General features: G+C 42.5%; 5 non-coding genes across 5 annotated transcripts; all 5 read left to right on the top strand.

Moving 5' to 3' along the window:
• The first annotated feature begins 4,943 nt into the window (after positions 1-4,943).
• trnag-ucc (transfer RNA glycine (anticodon UCC)) lies at positions 4,944-5,015 on the top strand. Its single transcript has one exon. It is a non-coding gene; the product is annotated as a tRNA-Gly (tRNA).
• Positions 5,016-9,348: 4,333 nt separating this feature from the next.
• On the top strand, positions 9,349-9,421 carry trnag-ucc (transfer RNA glycine (anticodon UCC)). Its single transcript has one exon. It is a non-coding gene; the product is annotated as a tRNA-Gly (tRNA).
• A 2,326-nt stretch (positions 9,422-11,747) lies between these two features.
• On the top strand, positions 11,748-11,819 carry trnag-ucc (transfer RNA glycine (anticodon UCC)). Its single transcript has one exon. It is a non-coding gene; the product is annotated as a tRNA-Gly (tRNA).
• Positions 11,820-15,945: 4,126 nt separating this feature from the next.
• On the top strand, positions 15,946-16,017 carry trnag-ucc (transfer RNA glycine (anticodon UCC)). Its single transcript has one exon. It is a non-coding gene; the product is annotated as a tRNA-Gly (tRNA).
• A 4,038-nt stretch (positions 16,018-20,055) lies between these two features.
• Positions 20,056-20,127, top strand: trnag-ucc (transfer RNA glycine (anticodon UCC)). The gene has a single exon. It is a non-coding gene; the product is annotated as a tRNA-Gly (tRNA).
• The last annotated feature ends 417 nt before the right edge of the window (positions 20,128-20,544 follow it).

Below are 20,544 nucleotides of genomic sequence, written 5' to 3'. Positions count from 1 at the left end.
CAGCAAGAGGCTTTCAGGACACACAAAGGGAGGGATAGAGAAAGACACTGAGGATACCAGAGAGAGACAGACAAACAGACTGCGTAACACGAGACAGAGACTGAGGGAAAGACAGAGACTGCGAGAGAGACAGAGGGAGAGATAGACAGACAGGGAAAGAGAGACTGAGAGGAAGGGAGGGACTGGTATGATAGATGTTTTCTGTTGTGTAAATGTGTTCCCTATTATGCAAAGGTGTGCCCTGTTGTGTAAAGATATTCTCTGTTGTGTAAAGACGTTCCCAGTTGTGCAAAGATCTTCTCTGTTGAGTGAATATGTTCTCTGTTGTGTAAAGATTTTCTCTGTTGTGTAAAGCTGTTCTGTTGTGTAAATATATTTTCTGTTGTGTAAAGGCGTTCCCTCGTGTGCAAATATGTTTCCAGTAGTGTAAAGATGTTCTCTGTTATGTAAACTTGATGTAAGTAAAATATAAAGTGTGATAAAAAAATAAGTGCGCTGCAACAGATGTTTCTCGTTGGTGTAAATCAAAATGTAAATAGCAGAAGATGGCTTCGATCCATCGATCTCTGGGACCATCATGCTTCCGCTGCGTCACTTTGCTGTGGGTGATATTTATCTTCCGATGCCTGTCAGTGCTAAGTGTTAGCGAGACAAATTTCAGCCTCCAGATTGTATTGAAAGTGATAACACTGAGGAAATCATAGAGGCACAAAGGTGTTCCCTGTTGTGTAAATGTGTTCCCTATTGTGTAAAGGTGTTCCCTGTTGTGTAAATGTGTTCGCTGTTGTGTAAAGGTGTTCCCTGTTGTGGAAATGTGTTCCTTATTGTGTAAAGATTCTCCCTGTTGCGTAGTGATTCTTCCTGTTGTGTAAATGCGTTCCCTGTAGTTTTAATGTGTTCCCTGTTGTGTAAATGTGTTCCCTATTGTGTAAAGGTGTTCCCTGTTGTGTAAATGTGTTCGCTGTTGTGTAAAGGTGTTCCCTGTTGTGGAAATGTGTTCCTTATTGTGTAAAGATTCTCCCTGTTGCGTAGTGATTCTTCCTGTTGTGTAAATGCGTTCCCTGTAGTTTTAATGTGTTCCCTGTTGTGTAAATGTATTCCCTGCTGTGTAAAGGTGTTCCCTGTTGTGTAGATGCGTTCCCTGCTGTGTAAACGTGTTCCCTGTTGTGTAGATGCGTTTCCTGTTGTGTAAATGTGTTCCCTGCTGTGTAAAGGTGTTCCCTTTTGTGTAAAGGTGTTCCCTGTTGTGTAAAGATGTTCCCTGTTGTGTAAAGATGTTCCCTGCTGTGCAAAGGTGTTCCCTGTTGTGTAAATGTGTTCCCTGCTGTGTAAAGGTGTTCCCTGTTATGTAGATGCGTTCCCTGTTGTGTAAAAGTGTTCCCTGTTGTGTAAAGGTGTTCCCTGTTGTGTAAATGCATTCCATGCTGTGTAAATGTGTTCCCTATTGTGTAAAGGTGTTCCCTGTTGTGTAAATGTGTTCCCTGCTGTGTGAAGGTGTTCCCTGTTGTGTAAATGCGTTCCCTGTTTTTTAAATGTGTTCCCTGTTGTGTAAAGCTGTTCCCTGTTGTGTAAAGATGTTCCCTGTTGTGTAGATGTGTTCCCTGTTGTGTAAATGTGTTCCCTGTTGTATAAAGATGTTCCCTGTTGTGTAAAGGTGTTCCCTGTTGTGTAAAGATTCTCCCTGTTGTGTAAATGTTTTCCCTGTAGTTTTAATGTGTTCCCTGTTGTGTAAATGTATTCCCTGCTGTGTATAGGTGTTCCCTGTTGTGTAGATGCGTTCCCTGCTGTGTGAAGGTGTTCCCTGTTGTGTAAAGATGTTCCCTGCTGTGTAAACGTGTTCCCTGTTGTGTAGATGCGTTTCCTGTTGTGTAAATGTGTTCCCTGCTGTGTAAAGGTGTTCCCTGTTGTGTAAAGATGTTCCCTGTTGTGTAAAGATGTTCCCTGCTGTGTAAAGGTGTTCCCTGTTGTGTAAATGTGTTCCCTGCTGTGTAAAGGTGTTCCCTGTTGTGTAAATATGTTCCCTGTTGTGTAGATGTGTTCCCTGTTGTGTTAAGGTGTTCCCTGTTGTGTAGATGTGTTCTCTATTGTGTAAATGTCTTCCCTGTTGTGTAAAGGTGTTCCCTGTTGCGTAAAGGAGTTCCCTGTTGTATAAATATGTTCCTTGTTGTGGAAAGATGTTCCCTGTTGTGTAGATGTGTTCCCTGTTGTGTAAATGTGTTCCCTGTTGTATAATGATGTTCCCTGTTGTGTAACGGCCTGAATGAATATCATAGAAACATAGAAGATAGGAGCAGGGACAGGGTACTGAATTTGGATGATCAGCCATGATCTCATTAAATGGTGGTGCAGGCTCGAGGGGCCGAATGGCCTACTCCTGCTCCCTATATTCTATGTTTCTCCCTTAAATTTGATCTTCAATTCATTTTTGTGGATTATTGTTTTAAGTCATAAAGGACTTTAAAATAATAAATGGGGTGAGGGCTCAGTCTAAGCATGATAACTATTCACAGTGGCCATTGTTAATTGTAGGGAAAGTGCCTCAGCATCGTGCTTACGCTCTGATTAAAATGAAATCAAAATATCGTATTTGTCCCGCTGAAGATCCGAAAGAAGTGGTTAGTCTGTAAATATAAGCTGTTGCTTGTATGAGCGATGGTGGTATAGTGGTGAGCATAGCTGCCTTCCAAGCAGCTGACCTTGGTTCGAATCACAACCGAGATATTTTTATCCCCTTGCAGGTCAGAACTGATTTATGGGAGACCTTACAACAGGATTTTATAACAAATAAAAATCTTAATTACAATTGACAGAATACTTTCATCAACTAATAAATGGGTTCTCAGTCAGAAGCAATATTAAAAATGGTAGTTAAAAAATCTTTAATCCTCCATGATTGTCCATCCATAATACAGCTGCCTGTCAGTGCTGTGAAATTTCAGCCTCCAGACTGTATTGAAAGCGATAGCATTGCCCTCAAATAGCCCAGAATCCCGGACACAGCAACACACGTGTTGGGAAGCTCACCCTGGCTACACAAGGACACTCAGTATTACACCACCCACAATGGGACACACACACAATGACACACAGAAAACCAGCAAGGGGCTTTCAGGACACACAAAGGGAGGGATAGAGAAAGACACTGAGGATACCAGAGAGAGACAGACAAACAGACTGCGTAACACGAGACAGAGACTGAGGGAAAGACAGAGACTGCGAGAGAGACAGAGGGAGAGATAGACAGACAGGGAAAGAGAGACTGAGAGGAAGGGAGGGACTGGTATGAAGATGTTTTCTGTTGTGTAAATGTGTTCCCTATTATGCAAATGTGTGCCCTGTTGTGTAAAGATATTCTCTGTTGTTTAACGATCTTCTCTGTTGTGTAAAGACGTTCCCAGTTGTGCAAAGATCTTCTCTGTTGAGTAAATATGTTCTCTGTTGTGTAAAGATTTTCTCTGTTGTGTTAAGCTGTTCTGTTGTGTAAATATATTTTATGTTGTGTAAAGGCGTTCCCTCGTGTGCAAATATGTTTCCAGCAGTGTAAAGGTGTTCTCTGTTATGTAAACTTGATGTAAGTAAAATATAAAGTGTGATAAAAAATAAGTGCGCTGCAACAGATGTTTCTCGTTGGTGTAAATCAAAATGTAAATAGCAGAAGATGGCTTCGATCCATCGATCTCTGGGACCATCATGCTTCCGCTGCGTCACTCTGCTGTGGGTGATATTTATCTTCCGATGCCTGTCAGTGCTAAGTGTTAGCGAGACAAACTTCAGCCTCCAGATTGTATTGAAAGCGATAACACTGAGGAAACCATAGAGAGGCACAAAGGTGTTCCCTGTTGTGTAAATGTGTTCCCTATTGTGTAAAGGTGTTCCCTGTTGTGTAAATGTGTTCGCTGTTGTGTAAAGGTGTTCCCTGTTGTGGAAATGTGTTCCTTATTGTGTAAAGATTCTCCCTGTTGCGTAATGATTATTCCTGTTGTGTAAATGCGTTCCCTGTAGTTTTAATGTGTTCCCTGTTGTGTAAATGTATTCCCTGCTGTGTAAAGGTGTTCCCTGTTGTGTAGATGCGTTCCCTGCTGTGTAAACGTGTTCCCTGTTGTGTAGATGCGTTTCCTGTTGTGTAAATGTGTTCCCTGCTGTGTAAAGGTGTTCCCTTTTGTGTAAAGGTGTTCCCTGTTGTGTAAAGATGTTCCCTGCTGTGCAAAGGTGTTCCCTGTTGTGTAAATGTGTTCCCTGCTGTGTAAAGGTGTTCCCTGTTATGTAGATGCGTTCCCTGTTGTGTAAAAGTGTTCCCTGTTGTGTAAAGGTGTTCCCTGTTGTGTAAATGCATTCCATGCTGTGTAAATGTGTTCCCTGTTGTGTAAATGTGTTCCCTGCTGTGTGAAGGTGTTCCCTGTTGTGTAAATGCGTTCCCTGTTTTTTAAATGTGTTCCCTGTTGTGTAAAGCTGTTCCCTGTTGTGTAAAGATGTTCCCTGTTGTGTAGATGTGTTCCCTGTTGTGTAAATGTGTTCCCTGTTGTATAATGATGTTCCCTGTTGTTTAACGGCCTGAATGAATATCATAGAAACATAGAAGATAGGAGCAGGGACAGGGTACTGAATTTGGATGATCAGCCATGATCTCATTAAATGGTGGAGCAGGCTCGAGGGGCCGAATGGCCTACTCCTGCTCCTATATTCTATGTTTCTCCCTTAAAATTGATCTTCAATTCATTTTTGTGGATTATTGTATTAAGTCATAAAGGACTTTAAAATAATAAATGGGGTGAGGGCTCAGTCTAAGTAAGATAACTATTCACAGTGGCCATTGTTAATTGTAGGGAAAGTGCCTCAGCATCGTGCTCACGCTCTGATTAAAATGAATTCAAAATATCGTATTTGTCCCGCTGAAGATCCGAAAGAAGTGTTTAGTCTGTAAATATAAGATGTGGCTTGTGTGAGCGATGGTGGTATAGTGGTGAGCATAGCTGCCTTCCAAGCAGTTAACCCGGGTTCGATTCCCGGCCATCGCAACCGAGATATTTTTAACCCCTTGCAGGTCAGAACCGATTTATGGGAGACCTTGCAACAGGATTTTATAACAAATAAAAATCTTAATTACAATTGACAGAATACTTTCATCAACTAATAAATGGGTTCTCAGTCAGAAGCAATATTAAAAATGGTAGTTAAAAAATCTTTAATCCTCCATGATTGTCCATCCATAATACAGCTGCCTGTCAGTGCTGTGAAATTTCAGCCTCCAGACTGTATTGAAAGCGATAGCATTGCCCTCAAATAGCCCAGAATCCCGGACACAGCAACACACGTGTTGGGAAGCTCACCCTGGCTACACAAGGACACTCAGTATTACACCACCCACAATGGGACACACACACAATGACACACAGAAAACCAGCAAGGGGCTTTCAGGACACACAAAGGGAGGGATAGAGAAAGACACTGAGGATACCAGAGAGAGACAAACAAACAGACTGCGTAACACGAGCGAGAGACAGAGACTGAGGGAAAGACAGAGACTGCGAGAGAGACAGAGGGAGAGATAGACAGACAGGGAAAGAGAGACTGAGAGGAAGGGAGGGACTGGTATGAAGATGTTTTCTGTTGTGTAAATGTGTTCCCTATTATGCAAAGGTGTGCCCTGTTGTGTAAAGATATTCTCTGTTGGTTAACGATCTTCTCTGTTGTGTAAAGACGTTCCCAGTTGTGCAAAGATCTTCTCTGTTGAGTAAATATGTTCTCTGTTGTGTAAAGATTTTCTCTGTTGTGTAAAGCTGTTCTGTTGTGTAAATATATTTTCTGTTGTGTAAAGGCGTTCCCTCGTGTGCAAATATGTTTCCAGTAGTGTAAAGATGTTCTCTGTTATGTAAACTTGATGTAAGTAAAATATAAAGTGTGATAAAAAAATAAGTGCGCTGCAACAGATGTTTCTCGTTGGTGTAAATCAAAATGTAAATAGCAGAAGATGGCTTCGATCCATCGATCTCTGGGACCATCATGCTTCCGCTGCGTCACTTTGCTGTGGGTGATATTTATCTTCCGATGCCTGTCAGTGCTAAGTGTTAGCGAGACAAATTTCAGCCTCCAGATTGTATTGAAAGCGATAACACTGAGGAAATCATACAGAGGCACAAAGGTGTTCCCTGTTGTGTAAATGTGTTCCCTATTGTGTAAAGGTGTTCCCTGTTGTGGAAATGTGTTCGCTGTTGTGTAATGGTGTTCCCTGTTGTGGAAATGTGTTCCTTATTGCGTAAAGATTCTCCCTGTTGTGTAATGATTCTTCCTGTTGTGTAAATGCGTTCCCTGTAGTTTTAATGTGTTCCCTGTTGTGTAAATGTATTCCCTGCTGTGTAAAGGTGTTCCCTGTTGTGTAGATGCGTTCCCTGCTGTGTAAACGTGTTCCCTGTTGTGTAGATGCGTTTCCTGTTGTGTAAATGTGTTCCCTGCTGTGTAAAGGTGTTCCCTTTTGTGTAAAGGTGTTCCCTGTTGTGTAAAGATGTTCCCTGTTGTGTAAAGATGTTCCCTGCTGTGCAAAGGTGTTCCCTGTTGTGTAAATGTGTTCCCTGCTGTGTAAAGGTGTTCCCTGTTATGTAGATGCGTTCCCTGTTGTGTAAAAGTGTTCCCTGTTGTGTAAAGGTGTTCCCTGTTGTGTAAATGCATTCCATGCTGTGTAAATGTGTTCCCTATTGGGTAAAGGTGTTCCCTGTTGTGTAAATGTGTTCCCTGCTGTGTGAAGGTGTTCCCTGTTGTGTAAATGCGTTCCCTGTTTTTTAAATGTTTTCCCTGTTGTGTAAAGGTGTTCCCTGCTGTGTAAAGATGTTCCCTGTTGTGTAGATGTGTTCCCTGTTGTGTAAATGTGTTCCCTGTTGTATAAAGATGTTCCCTGTTGTGTAAAGGTGTTCCCTGTTGTGTAAAGATTCTCCCTGTTGTGTAAATGTTTTCCCTGTCGTTTTAATGTGTTCCCTGTTGTGTAAATGTATTCCCTGCTGTGTATAGGTGTTCCCTGTTGTGTAGATGCGTTCCCTGCTGTGTGAAGGTGTTCCCTGTTGTGTAAAGATGTTCCCTGCTGTGTAAACGTGTTCCCTGTTGTGTAGATGCGTTTCCTGTTGTGTAAATGTGTTCCCTGCTGTGTAAAGGTGTTCCCTTTTGTGTAAAGGTGTTCCCTGTTGTGTAAAGATGTTCCCTGCTGTGTAAAGGTGTTCCCTGTTGTGTAAATGTGTTCCCTGCTGTGTAAAGGTGTTCCCTGTAATGTAGATGCGTTCCCTGTTGTGTAAAAGTGTTCCCTGTTGTGTAAAGGTGTTCCCTGTTGTGTAAAGGTGTTCCCTGTTATGTAGATGCGTTCCCTGTTGTGTAAAAGTGTTCCCTGCTGTGTAAAGGTGTTCCCTGTTGTGTAAATGCATTCCATGCGGTGTAAATGTGTTCCCTATTGTGTAAAGGTGTTCCCTGTTGTGTAAATATGTTCCCTGCTGTGTGAAGGTGTTCCCTGTTGTGTAAATGCGTTCCCTGTTTTTTAAATGTGTTCCCTGTTGTGTAATGGTGTTCCCTGTTGTGTAAAGATGTTCCCTGTTGTGTGGATGTGTTCCCTGTTGTGTAAAGGTGTTCCCTGTTGTGTAAAGATGTTCCCTGTTGTGTAGATGTGTTCCCTGTTGTGTAAATGTGTTCCCTGTTGTATAAAGATGTTCCCTGTTGTGTAAAGATGTTCCCTGTTGTGTAGATGTGTTCCCTGTTGTGTAAATGTGTTCCCTGTTGTATAAAGATGTTCCCTGTTGTGTAAAGATGTTCCCTGTTGTGTAAAGGTGTTCCCTGTTGTGTAAAGGTGTTCCCTGTTGTGTAAAGGTGTTCTGTGTCACTGTCCGTCTCCTCAATGTGACCTTGTGCCAGGGTTTCACTGTGGCCAAGAGCACCATCTGGTGGTGGAGAGGCGGTGCTGCAGGAATGTGTTGAAAGGGGAAAGTCGAGGCTGCTGCCTGTTTGCAGCAGTTGCAGCTTATGTTGGTGCGAATAAAATGATTTGAAAATTGTGTCGCATGTTTTAGTGTTTATTGCAGGTAGGCAGTTGATGTAAGTAAAGTGTAATAAAAATAAGTGCGATGTGATCGTGGGCAGCAACAGATCTTTCTTATTGGTGTAAATCAGAATGCAATTAGCAGAGGATGGTTTCGATCCATCGACCTCTGAGTTATGGGCCCAGCACGCTTCCGCTGCGCCACTCTGCTACAGAGTACAAGGCGTTTCCAGCTACCTGTCAGTGCTAAGTGTTGGGAGACAAATTTCAGCCTCCAGACTGCATTGAAAGCGATGACACTGAGGAAACCAGAGAGAGACAGACAAACAAACTGAGTAACACGAGGAAGAGACTGAGGGAAAGTCGGAGACTGCGGGAGAGACAGAGGGAGAGAGAGACAGGCAGGGTAACGGAGACTTTGAGGAAGGGTGAGAATGGTCTGATGGTGCTTCGTGTTGTGAAAAGTTGTTCCCTGTTGTGTAAACGTGTCCCCTGTTGTGTAAAGATGTTCCCTGTTATGTAAACATGTTCCCTGTTGTGTAGATGTGTTCCCTGTTGTGTTAAGGTGTTCCCTGTTGTGTAGATGTGTTCTCTATTGTGTAAATGTCTTCCCTGTTGTGCAAAGGTGTTCCCTGTTGGGTAAAGGTGTTCCCTGTTGAATAAATATGTTCCTTGTTGTGTAAAGATGTTTCCTGTTGTATAAAGATGTTACCTATTGTGTAACTGTGTTCCCTGTTGCGAAAAATTGCTCCCTGTTGTGGAAATGTGTTCCCTGTTGTGTACATGTGTTCCCTGTTGTGTAAAGCTGTTCCCTGTTGTATAAATGCGTTCCCTGTTGTGTAAAGGTGTTCCCTGATGTGTAAATGTGTTCCCTGTTATGTAAAGATGTTCCCTGTTGTGTAGATGTGTTCCCTGTTGTGTAAATGTGTTCCCTCTTGTGTAACAGCCATAATGAATATCATAGAAACATAGAAGATAGGAGCAGGGACAGGGTACTGAATTTGGATGATCAGCCATGATCTCATTAAATGGTGGAGCAGGCTCGAGTGGCCGAATGGCCTACTCCTGCTCCCTATATTCTATGTTTCTCCCTTAAAATTGATCTTCAATTCATTTTTGTGGATTATTGTTTTAAGTCATAAAGGACTTTAAAATAATAAATGGGGTGAGGGCTCCGTCTAAGCAAGATAACTATTCACAGTGGCCATTGTTAATTGTAGGGAAAGTGCCTCAGCATCGTGCTTACGCTCTGATTAAAATGAATTCAAAATATGGTATTTGTCCAGCTGATGATCCGAAAGAAGTGGTTAGTCTGTAAATATAAGATGTGGCTTGTGTGAGCGATGGTGGTATAGTGGTGAGCATAGCTGCATTCCAGAGCAGTTGACCCGGGTTCGATTCCCGGCCATCGCAACCGAGATATTTTTAACCCCTTGCAGGTCAGAACTGATTTATGGGAGACCTTGCAACAGGATTTTATAACAAATAAAAATCTTAATTACAATTGACAGAATACTTTCATCAACTAATAAATGGGTTCTCAGTCAGAAGCAATATTAAAAATGGTAGTTAAAAAATCTTTAATCCTCCATGATTGTCCATCCATAATACAGCTGCCTGTCAGTGCTGTGAAATTTCAGCCTCCAGACTGTATTGAAAGCGATAGCATTGCCCTCAAATAGCCCAGAATCCCGGACACAGCAACACACGTGTTGGGAAGCTCACCCTGGCTACACAAGGACACTCAGTATTACACCACCCACAATGGGACACACACACAATGACACACAGAAAACCAGCAAGGGGCTTTCAGGACACACAAAGGGAGGGATAGAGAAAGACACTGAGGATACCAGAGAGAGACAGACAAACAGACTGCGTAACACGAGCGAGAGAGAGAGACAGAGGGAGAGATAGACAGACAGGGAAAGAGAGACTGAGAGGAAGGGAGGGACTGGTATGAAGATGTCTTCTGTTGTGTAAATGTGTTCCCTATTATGCAAAGGTGTGCCCTGTTGTGTAAAGATATTCTCTGTTGTTTAACGATCTTCTCTGTTGTGTAAAGACGTTCCCAGTTGTGCAAAGATCTTCTCTGTTGAGTAAATATGTTCTCTGTTGTGTAAAGATTTTCTCTGTTGTGTAAAGCTGTTCTGTTGTGTAAATATATTTTCTGTTGTGTAAAGGCGTTCCCTCGTGTGCAAATATGTTTCCAGTAGTGTAAAGATGTTCTCTGTTATGTAAACTTGATGTAAGTAAAATATAAAGTGTGATAAAAAATAAGTGCGCTGCAACAGATGTTTCTCGTTGGTGTAAATCAAAATGTAAATAGCAGAAGATGGCTTCGATCCATCGATCTCTGGGACCATCATGCTTCCGCTGCGTCACTTTGCTGTGGGTGATATTTATCTTCCGATGCCTGTCAGTGCTAAGTGTTAGCGAAACAAATTTCAGCCTCCAGATTGTATTGAAAGCGATAAAACTGAGGAAACCATAGAGAGGCACAAAGGTGTTCCCTGTTGTGTAAATGTGTTCCCTATTGTGTAAAGGTGTTCCCTGTTGTGTAAATGTGTTCGCTGTTGTGTAAAGGTGTTCCCTGTTGTGGAAATGTGTTCCTTATTGTGTAAAGATTCTCCCTGTTGCGTAATGATTCTTCCTGTTGTGTAAATGCGTTCCCTGTAGTTTTAATGTGTTCCCTGTTGTGTAAATGTATTCCCTGCTGTGTAAAGGTGTTCCCTGTTGTGTAGATGCGTTCCCTGCTGTGTAAACGTGTTCCCTGTTGTGTAGATGCGTTTCCTGTTGTGTAAATGTGTTCCCTGCTGTGTAAAGGTGTTCCCTTTTGTGTAAAGGTGTTCCCTGTTGTGTAAAGATGTTCCCTGTTGTGTAAAGGTGTTCCCTTTTGTGTAAAGGTGTTCCCTTTTGTGTAAAGGTGTTCCCTGTTGTGTAAAGATGTTCCCTGTTGTGTAAAGATGTTCCCTGCTGTGCAAAGGTGTTCCCTGTTGTGTAAATGTGTTCCCTGCTGTGTAAAGGTGTTCCCTGTTATGTAGATGCGTTCCCTGTTGTGTAAAAGTGTTCCCTGTTGTGTAAAGGTGTTCCCTGTTGTGTAAATGCATTCCATGCTGTGTAAATGTGTTCCCTATTGTGTAAAGGTGTTCCCTGTTGCGTAAATGTGTTCCCTGCTGTGTGAAGGTGTTCCCTGTTGTGTAAATGCGCTCCCTGTTTTTAAATGTGTTCCCTGTTGTGTAAAGCTGTTCCCTGTTGTGTAAAGATGTTCCCTGTTGTGTAGATGTGTTCCCTGTTGTGTAAATGTGTTCCCTGTTGTATAATGATGTTCCCTGTTGTGTAACGGCCTGAATGAATATCATAGAAACATAGAAGATAGGAGCAGGGACAGGGTACTGAATTTGGATGATCAGCCATGATCTCATTAAATGGTGGAGCAGGCTCGAGGGGCCGAATGGTCTACTCCTGCTCCTATATTCTATGTTTCTCCCTTAAAATTGATCTTCAATTCATTTTTGTGGATTATTGTTTTAAGTCATAAAGGACTTTAAAATAATAAATGGGGTGAGGGCTCAGTCTATGCAAGATAACTATTCACAGTGGCCATTGTTAATTGTAGGGAAAGTGCCTCAGCATCGTGCTTACGCTCTGATTAAAATGAATTCAAAATATCGTATTTGTCCCGCTGAAGATCCGAAAGAAGTGGTTAGTCTGTAAATATAAGATGTTGCTTGTGTGAGCGATGGTGGTATAGTGGTGAGCATAGCTGCCTTCCCAGCAGTTAATCCGGGTTCGATTCCCGGCCATCGCAACCGAGATATTTTTAACCCCTTGCAGGTCAGAACTGATTTATGGGAGACCTTGCAACAGGATTTTATAACAAATAAAAATCTTAATTACAATTGACAGAATACTTTCATCAACTAATAAATGGGTTCTCAGTCAGAAGCAATATTAAAAATGGTAGTTAAAAAATCTTTAATCCTCCATGATTGTCCATCCATAATACAGCTGCCTGTCAGTGCTGTGAAATTTCAGCCTCCAGACTGTATTGAAAGCGATAGCATTGCCCTCAAATCGCCCAGAATCCCGGACACAGCAACACACGTGTTGGGAAGCTCACTCTGGCTACACAAGGACACTCAGTATTACACCACCCACAATGGGACACACACACAATGACACACAGAAAACCAGCAAGGGGCTTTCAGGACACACAAAGGGAGGGATAGAGAAAGACACTGAGGATACCAGAGAGAGACAGACAAACAGACTGCGTAACACGAGCGAGAGACAGAGACTGCGAGAGAGACAGAGGGAGAGATAGACAGACAGGGAATAGAGAGACTGAGAGGAAGGGAGGGACTGGTATGAAGATGTTTTCTGTTGTGTAAATGTGTTCCCTATTATGCAAAGGTGTGCCCTGTTGTGTAAAGATATTCTCTGTTGTTTAACGATCTTCTCTGTTGTGTAAAGACGTTCCCAGTTGTGCAAAGATCTTCTCTGTTGAGTAAATATGTTCTCTGTTGTGTAAAGATTTTCTCTGTTGTGTAAAGCTGTTCTGTTGTGTAAATATATTTTCTGTTGTGTAAAGGCGTTCCCTCGTGTGCAAATATGTTTCCAGTAGTGTAAAGATGTTCTCTGTTATGTAAACTTGATGTAAGTAAAATATAAAGTGTGATAAAAAATAAGTGCGCTGCAACAGATGTTTCTCGTTGGTGTAAATCAAAATGTAAATAGCAGAAGATGGCTTCGATCCATCGATCTCTGGGACCATCATGCTTCCGCTGCGTCACTTTGCTGTGGGTGATATTTATCTTCCGATGCCTGTCAGTGCTAAGTGTTAGCGAAACAAATTTCAGCCTCCAGATTGTATTGAAAGCGATAACACTGAGGAAACCATAGAGAGGCACAAAGGTGTTCCCTGTTGTGTAAATGTGTTCCCTATTGTGTAAAGGTGTTCCCTGTTGTGTAAATGTGTTCGCTGTTGTGTAAAGGTGTTCCCTGTTGTGGAAATGTGTTCCTTATTGTGTAAAGATTCTCCCTTTTGCGTAATGATTCTTCCTGTTGTGTAAATGCGTTCCCTGTAGTTTTAATGTGTTCCCTGTTGAGTAAATGTATTCCCTGCTGTGTAAAGGTATTCCCTGTTGTGTAGATGCGTTCCCTGCTGTGTAAACGTGTTCCCTGTTGTGTAGATGCGTTTCCTGTTGTGTAAATGTGTTCCCTGCTGTGTAAAGGTGTTCCCTTTTGTGTAAAGGTGTTCCCTGTTGTGTAAAGATGTTCCCTGTTGTGTAAAGATGTTCCCTGCTGTGTAAAGGTGTTCCCTGTTGTGTAAATGTGTTCCCTGCTGTGTAAAGGTGTTCCCTGTTATGTAGATGCGTTCCCTGTTGTGTAAAAGTGTTCCCTGTTGTGTAAAGGTGTTCCCTGTTGTGTAAATGCATTCCATGCTGTGTAAATGTGTTCCATATTGTGTAAAGGTGTTCCCTGTTGTGTAAATGTGTTCCCTGCTGTGTGAAGGTGTTCCCTGTTGTGTAAATGCGTTCCCTGTTTTCTAAATGTGTTCCCTGTTGTGTAAAGCTGTTCCCTGTTGTGTAAAGATGTTCCCTGTTGTGTAGATGTGTTCCCTGTTGTGTAAATGTGTTCCCTGTTGTATAAAGATATTCCCTGTTGTGTAAAGGTGTTCCCTGTTGTGTCAAGATTCTCCCTGTTGTGTAAATGTTTTCCCTGTAGTTTTAATGTGTTCCCTGTTGTGTAAATGTATTCCCTGCTGTGTATAGGTGTTCCCTGTTGTGTAGATGCGTTCCCTGCTGTGTGAAGGTGTTCCCTGTTGTGTAAAGATATTCCCTGCTGTGTAAACGTGTTCCCTGTAGTGTATATGCGTTTCCTGTTGTGTAAATGTGTTCCCTGCTGTGTAAATGTGTTCCCTTTTGTGTAAAGGTGTTCCCTGTTGTGTAAAGATGTTCCCTGTTGTGTAAAGATGTTCCCTGCTGTGTAAAGGTGTTCCCTGTTGTGTAAATGTGTTCCCTGCTGTGTAAAAGTATTCCCTGTTATGTAGATGCGTTCCCTGTTGTGTAAAAGTGTTCCCTGCTGTGTAAAGGTGTTCCATGTTGTGTAAATGCATTCCATGCTGTGTAAATGTGTTCCCTATTGTGTAAAGGTGTTCCCTGTTGTGTAAATGTGTTCCCTGCTGTGTGAAGGTGTTCCCTGTTGTGTAAATGCGTTCCCTGTTTTTTAAATGTGTTCCCTGTTGTGTAAAGGTCTTCCCTGTTGTGTAAAGATGTTCCCTGTTGTGTAGATGTGTTCCCTGTTGTGTAAATGTGTTCCCTGTTGTATAAAGATGTTCCCTGTTGTGTAAAGGTGTTCCCTGTTGTGTAAAGGTGTTCTGTGTTACTGTCCGTCTCCTCACTGTGACCTTGTGCCAGGGTTTCACTGTGGCCAAGAGCACCATCTGGTGGTGGAGAGGCGGTGCTGCAGGAATGTGTTGAAAGGGGAAAGTCGAGGCTGCTGCCTGTTTGCAGCAGTTGCAGCTTATGTTGGTGCGAATAAAATGATTTGAAAATTGTGTCGCAGGTTTTAGTGTTTATTGCAGGTAGGCAGTTGATGTAAGTAAAGTGTAATAAAAATAAGTGCGATGTGATCGTGGGCAGCAACAGATCTTTTTTGTTGGTGTAAATCAGAATGCAAATAGCAGAGGATGGTTTCGATCCATCGACCTCTGGGTTATGGGCCCAGCACGCTTCCGCTGCGCCACTCTGCTACAGGGTACAAAACCTCTCCAGCTACCTGTCAGTGCTAAGTGTTGGCAGACAAATTTCAGCCTCCAGACAGCATTGAAAGCGATGACACTGAGGAAACCAGAGAGAGACAGACAAACAAACTGAGTAACACGAGGAAGAGACTGAGGGAAAGTCGGAGACTGCGGGAGAGACAGAGGGAGAGAGAGACAGAGGCGACTTTGAGGAAGGGTGAGAATGGTATGATGGTGCTTCGTGTTGTGAAAAGTTGTTCCCTGTTGTGTAAACGTGTCCCCTGTTGTGTAAAGATGTTCCCTGTTATGTAAACATGTCCCCTGTTGTGTAGATGTGTTCCCTGTTGTGTAAATATGTTCCCTGTTGTGTAGATGTGTTCCCTGTTGTGTTAAGGTGTTCCCTGTTGTGTAGATGTGTTCTCTATTGTGTAAATGTCTTCCCTGTTGTGTAAAGGTGTTCCCTGTTGCGTAAAGGTGTTCCCTGTTGTATAAATATGTTCCTTGTTGTGTAAAGATGTTTCCTGTTGTATAAAGATGTTACCTATTGTGTAACTGTGTTCCCTGTTGCGAAAAATTGCTCCCTGTTGTGGAAATGTGTTCCCTGTTGTGTACATGTGTTCCCTGTTGTGTAAAGGTGTTCCCTGTTGTATAAATGCGTTCCCTGTTGTGTAAAGGTGTTCCCTGATGTGTAAATGTGTTCCCTGTTATGTAAAGATGTTCCCTGTTGTGTAGATGTGTTCCCTGTTGTGTAAATGTGTTCCCTGTTGTATAATGATGTTCCCTGTTGTGTAACGGCCTGAATGAATATCATAGAAACATAGAAGATAGGAGCAGGGACAGGGTACTGAATTTGGATGATCAGCCATGATCTCATTAAATGGTGGAGCATGCTCGAGGGGCCGAATGGCCTACTCCTGCTCCCTATATTCTATGTTTCTCCCTTAAAATTGATCTTCAATTCATTTTTGTGGATTATTGTTTTAAGTCATAAAGGACTTTAAAATAATAAATGGGGTGAGGGCTCAGTCTAAGCAAGATAACTATTCACAGTGGCCATTGTTAATTGTAGGGAAAGTGCCTCAGCATCGTGCTTACGCTCTGATTAAAATGAATTCAAAATATCGTATTTGTCCCGCTGAAGATCCGAAAGAAGTGGTTAGTCTGTAAATATAAGCTGTTGTTTCTGTGAGCGATGGTGGTATAGTGGTGAGCATAGCTGCCTTCCAAGCAATTGACGCGGGTTCGATTCCCGGCCATCGCAACCGAGATATTTTTAACCGCTTGCAGGTCAGAACTGATTTATGGGAGACCTTGCAACAGGATTTTATAACAAATAAAAATCTTAATTACAATTGACAGAATACTTTCATCAACTAATAAATGGGTTCTCAGTCAGAAGCAATATTAAAAATGGTAGTTAAAAAATCTTTAATCCTCCATGATTGTCCATCCATAATACAGCTGCCTGTCAGTGCTGTGTTATTTCAGCCTCCAGACTGTATTGAAAGCGATAGCATTGCCCTCAAATAGCCCAGAATCCCGGACACAGCAACACACGTGTTGGAAAGCTCACCCTGGCTACACAAGGACACTCAGTATTGGACACACACACAATGACACACAGAAAACCAGCAAGGGGCTTTCAGGATACACAAAGGGAGGGATAGAGAAAGACACTGAGGATACCAGAGAGAGACAGACAAACAGACTGCGTAACACGAGCGAAAGGCAGAGACAGAGGGGAGAGATAGACAGACAGGGAAAGAGAGACTGAGAGGAAGGGAGGGACTGGTATGAAGATGTTTTCTGTTGTGTAAATGTGTAACCTATTATGCAAAGGTGTACCCTGTTGTGTAAAGATATTCTCTGTTGTGTAAAGACGTTCCCAGTTGTGCAAAGATCTTCTCTGTTGAGTAAATATGTTCTCTGTTGTGTAAAGATTTTCTCTGTTGTGTAAAGCTGTTCTGTTGTGTAAATATATTTTCTGTTGTGTAAAGGCGTTCCCTCGTGTGCAAATATGTTTCCAGTCGTGTAAAGATGTTCTCTGTTATGTAAACTTGATGTAAGTAAAACATAAAGTGTGATAAAAAATAAGTGCGCTGCAACAGATGTTTCTCGTTGGTGTAAATCAAAATGTAAATAGCAGAAGATGGCTTCGATCCATCGATCTCTGGGACCATCATGCTTCCGCTGCGTCACTTTGCTGTGGGTGATATTTATCTTCCGATGCCTGTCAGTGCTAAGTGTTAGCGAGACAAATTTCAGCCTCCAGATTGTATTGAAAGCGATAACACTGAGGAAACCATAGAGAGGCACAAAGGTGTTCCCTGTGGTGTAAATGTGTTCCCTATTGTGTAAAGGTGTTCCCTGTTGTGTAAATGTGTTCGCTGTTGTGTAAAGGTGTTCCCTGTTGTGGAAATGTGTTCCTTATTGTGTAAAGATTCTCCCTGTTGCGTAATGATTCTTCCTGTTGTGTAAATGCGTTCCCTGTAGTTTTAATGTGTTCCCTGTTGTGTAAATGTATTCCCTGCTGTGTAAATGTGTTCCCTGTTGTGTAGATGCGTTCCCTGCTGTGTAAACGTGTTCCCTGTTGTGTAGATGCGTTTCCTGTTGTGTAAATGTGTTCCCTGCTGTGTAAAGGTGTTCCCTTTTGTGTAAAGGTGTTCCCTGTTGTGTAAAGATGTTCCCTGTTGTGTAAAGATGTTCCCTGCTGTGCAAAGGTGTTCCCTGTTGTGTAAATGTGTTCCCTGCTGTGTAAAGGTGTTCCCTGTTATGTAGATGCGTTCCCTGTTGTGTAAAAGTGTTCCCTGTTGTGTAAAGGTGTTCCCTGTTGTGTAAATGCATTCCATGCTGTGTAAATGTGTTCCCTATTGTGTAAAGGTGTTCCCTGTTGTGTGAATGTGTTCCCTACTGTTTGAAGGTGTTCCCTGTTGTGTAAATGCGTTCCCTGTTTTTTAAATGTGTTCCCTGTTCTGTAAAGCTGTTCCCTGTTGTGTAAAGATATTCCCTGTTGTGTAGATGTGTTCCCTGTTGTGTAAATGTGTTCCCTGTTGTATAAAGATGTTCCCTGTTGTGTAAAGGTGTTCCCTGTTGTGTAAAGATTCTCCCTGTTGTGTAAATGTTTTCCCTGTAGTTTTAATGTGTTCCCTGTTGTGTAAATGTATTGCCTGCTGTGTATAGGTGTTCCCTGTTGTGTAGATGCGTTCCCTGCTGTGTGAAGGTGTTCCCTGTTGTGTAAAGATGTTCCCTGCTGTGTAAACGTGTTCCCTGTTGTGTAGATGCGTTTCCTGTTGTGTAAATGTGTTCCCTGCTGTGTAAAGGTGTTCCCTTTTGTGTAAAGGTGTTCCCTGTTGTGTAAAGATGTTCCCTGTTGTGTAAAGATGTTCCCTGCTGTGTAAAGGTGTTCCCTGTTGTGTAAATGTGTTCCCTGCTGTGTAAAGGTGTTCCCTGTTATGTAGATGCGTTCCCTGTTGTGTAAAAGTGTTCCCTGCTGTGTAAAGGTGTTCCCTGTTGTGTAAATGCATTCCATGCTGTGTAAATGTGTTCCCTATTGTGTAAAGGTGTTCCCTGTTGTGTAAATGTGTTCCCTGCTGTGTGAAGGTGTTCCCTGTTGTGTAAATGCGTTCCCTGTTTTTTAAATGTGTTCCCTGTTGTGTAAAGGTGTTCCCTGTTGTGTAAAGATGTTCCCTGTTGTGTAGATGTGTTCCCTGTTGTGTAAATGTGTTCCCTGTTGTATAAAGATGTTCCCTGTTGTGTAAAAGTGTTCCCTGTTGTGTAAAGGTGTTCTGTGTCACTGTCCGTCTCCTCACTGTGACCTTGTGCCAGGGTTTCACTGTGGCCAAGAGCACCATCTGGTGGTGGAGAGGCGGTGCTGCAGGAATGTGTTGAAAGGGGAAAGTCGAGGCTGCTGCCTGTTTGCAGCATTTGCAGCTTATGTTGGTGCGAATAAAATGATTTGAAAATTGTGTCGCAGGTTTTAGTGTTTATTGCAGGTAGGCAGTTGATGTAAGTAAAGTGTAATAAAAATAAGTGCGATGTGATCGTGGGCAGCAACAGATCTTTCTTGTTGGTGTAAATCAGAATGCAAATAGCAGAGGATGGTTTCGATCCATCGACCTCTGGGTTATGGGCCCAGCACGCTTCCGCTGCGCCACTCTGCTACAGGGTACAAGACGTCTCCAGCTACCTGTCAGTGCTAAGTGTTGGGAGACAAATTTCAGCCTCCAGCATGCATTGAAAGCGATGACACTGAGGAAACCAGAGAGAGACCGACAAACAAACTGAGTAACACGAGGAAGAGACTGAGGGAAAGTCGGAGACTGCGGGAGAGACAGAGGGAGAGAGAGACAGAGGCGACTTTGAGGAAGGGTGAGAATGGTATGATGGTGCTTCGTGTTGTGAAAAGTTGTTCCCTGTTGTGTAAACGTGTCCCCTGTTGTGTAAAGATGTTCCCTTATATGTAAACATGTCCCCTGTTGTGTAGATGTGTTCCCTGTTGTGTAAATATGTTCCCTGTTGGGTAGATGTGTTCTCTATTGTGTAAATGTCTTCCCTGTTGTGTAAAGGTGTTCCCTGTTGCGTAAAGGTGTTCCCTGTTGTATAAATATGTTCCTTGTTGTGTAAAGATGTTTCCTGTTGTATAAAGATGTTACCTATTGTGTAACTGTGTTCCCTGTTGCGAAAAATTGCTCCCTGTTGTGGAAATGTGTTCCCTGTTGTGTAAAGGTGTTCCCTGTTGTATAAATGCGTTCCCTGTTGTGTAAAGGTGTTCCCTGTTGTGTAAAGGTGTTCCCTGGTGTGTAAATGTGTTCCATGTTATGTAAAGATGTTCCCTGTTGTGTAGATGTGTTCCCTGTTGTGTAAATGTGTTCCCTGTTGTACAATGATGTTCCCTGTTGTGTAACGGCCTGAATGAATATCATAGAAACATAGAAGATAGGAGCAGGGACAGGGTACTGAATTTGGATGATCAGCCATGATCTTATTAAATGGTGGAGCAGGCTCGAGGGGCCGAATGGCCTACTCCTGCTCCTATATTCTATGTTTCTCCCTTAAAATTGATCTTCAATTCATTTTTGTGGATTATTGTTTGAAGTCATAAAGGACTTTAAAATAATAAATGGGGTGAGGGCTCAGTCTAAGCAAGATAACTATTCACAGTGGCCATTGTTAATTGTAGCGAAAGTGCCTCAGCATCGTGCTTACGCTCTGATTAAAATGAATTCAAAATATCGTATTTGTCCCGCTGAAGATCCGAAAGAAGTGGTTAGTCTGTAAATATAAGATGCAGCTTGTGTGAGCGATGGTGGTATAGTGGTGAGCATAGCTGCCTTCCAAGCAGTTGACCCGGGTTCGATTCCCGGCCATCGCAACCGAGATATTTTTAACCCCTTGCAGGTCAGAACTGATTTATGGGAGACCTTGCAACAGGATTTTATAACAAATAAAAATCTTAATTACAATTGACAGAATACTTTCATCAACTAATAAATGGGTTCTCAGTCAGAAGCAATATTAAAAATGGTAGTTAAAAAATCTTTAATCCTCCATGATTGTCCATCCATAATACAGCTGCCTGTCAGTGCTGTGAAATTTCAGCCTCCAGACTGTATTGAAAGCGATAGCATTGCCCTCAAATAGCCCAGAATCCCGGACACAGCAACACACGTGTTGGGAAGCTCACCCTGGCTACACAAGGACATTCAGTATTACACCACCCACAATGGGACACACACACAATGACACACAGAAAACCAGCAAGGGGCTTTCAGGACACACAAAGGGAGGG

The sequence above is a fragment of the Somniosus microcephalus genome, chromosome 29 (assembly GCF_052327205.1).
Source record: "Somniosus microcephalus isolate GS21.2 chromosome 29, FLI_Smic_1.0, whole genome shotgun sequence".
NCBI classification, from domain to species: Eukaryota; Metazoa; Chordata; class Chondrichthyes; order Squaliformes; family Somniosidae; genus Somniosus; species Somniosus microcephalus.
The sequence above is the reverse complement of the archived record's forward strand: the minus strand, read 5'-3'. Positions and strand labels throughout refer to the sequence as shown.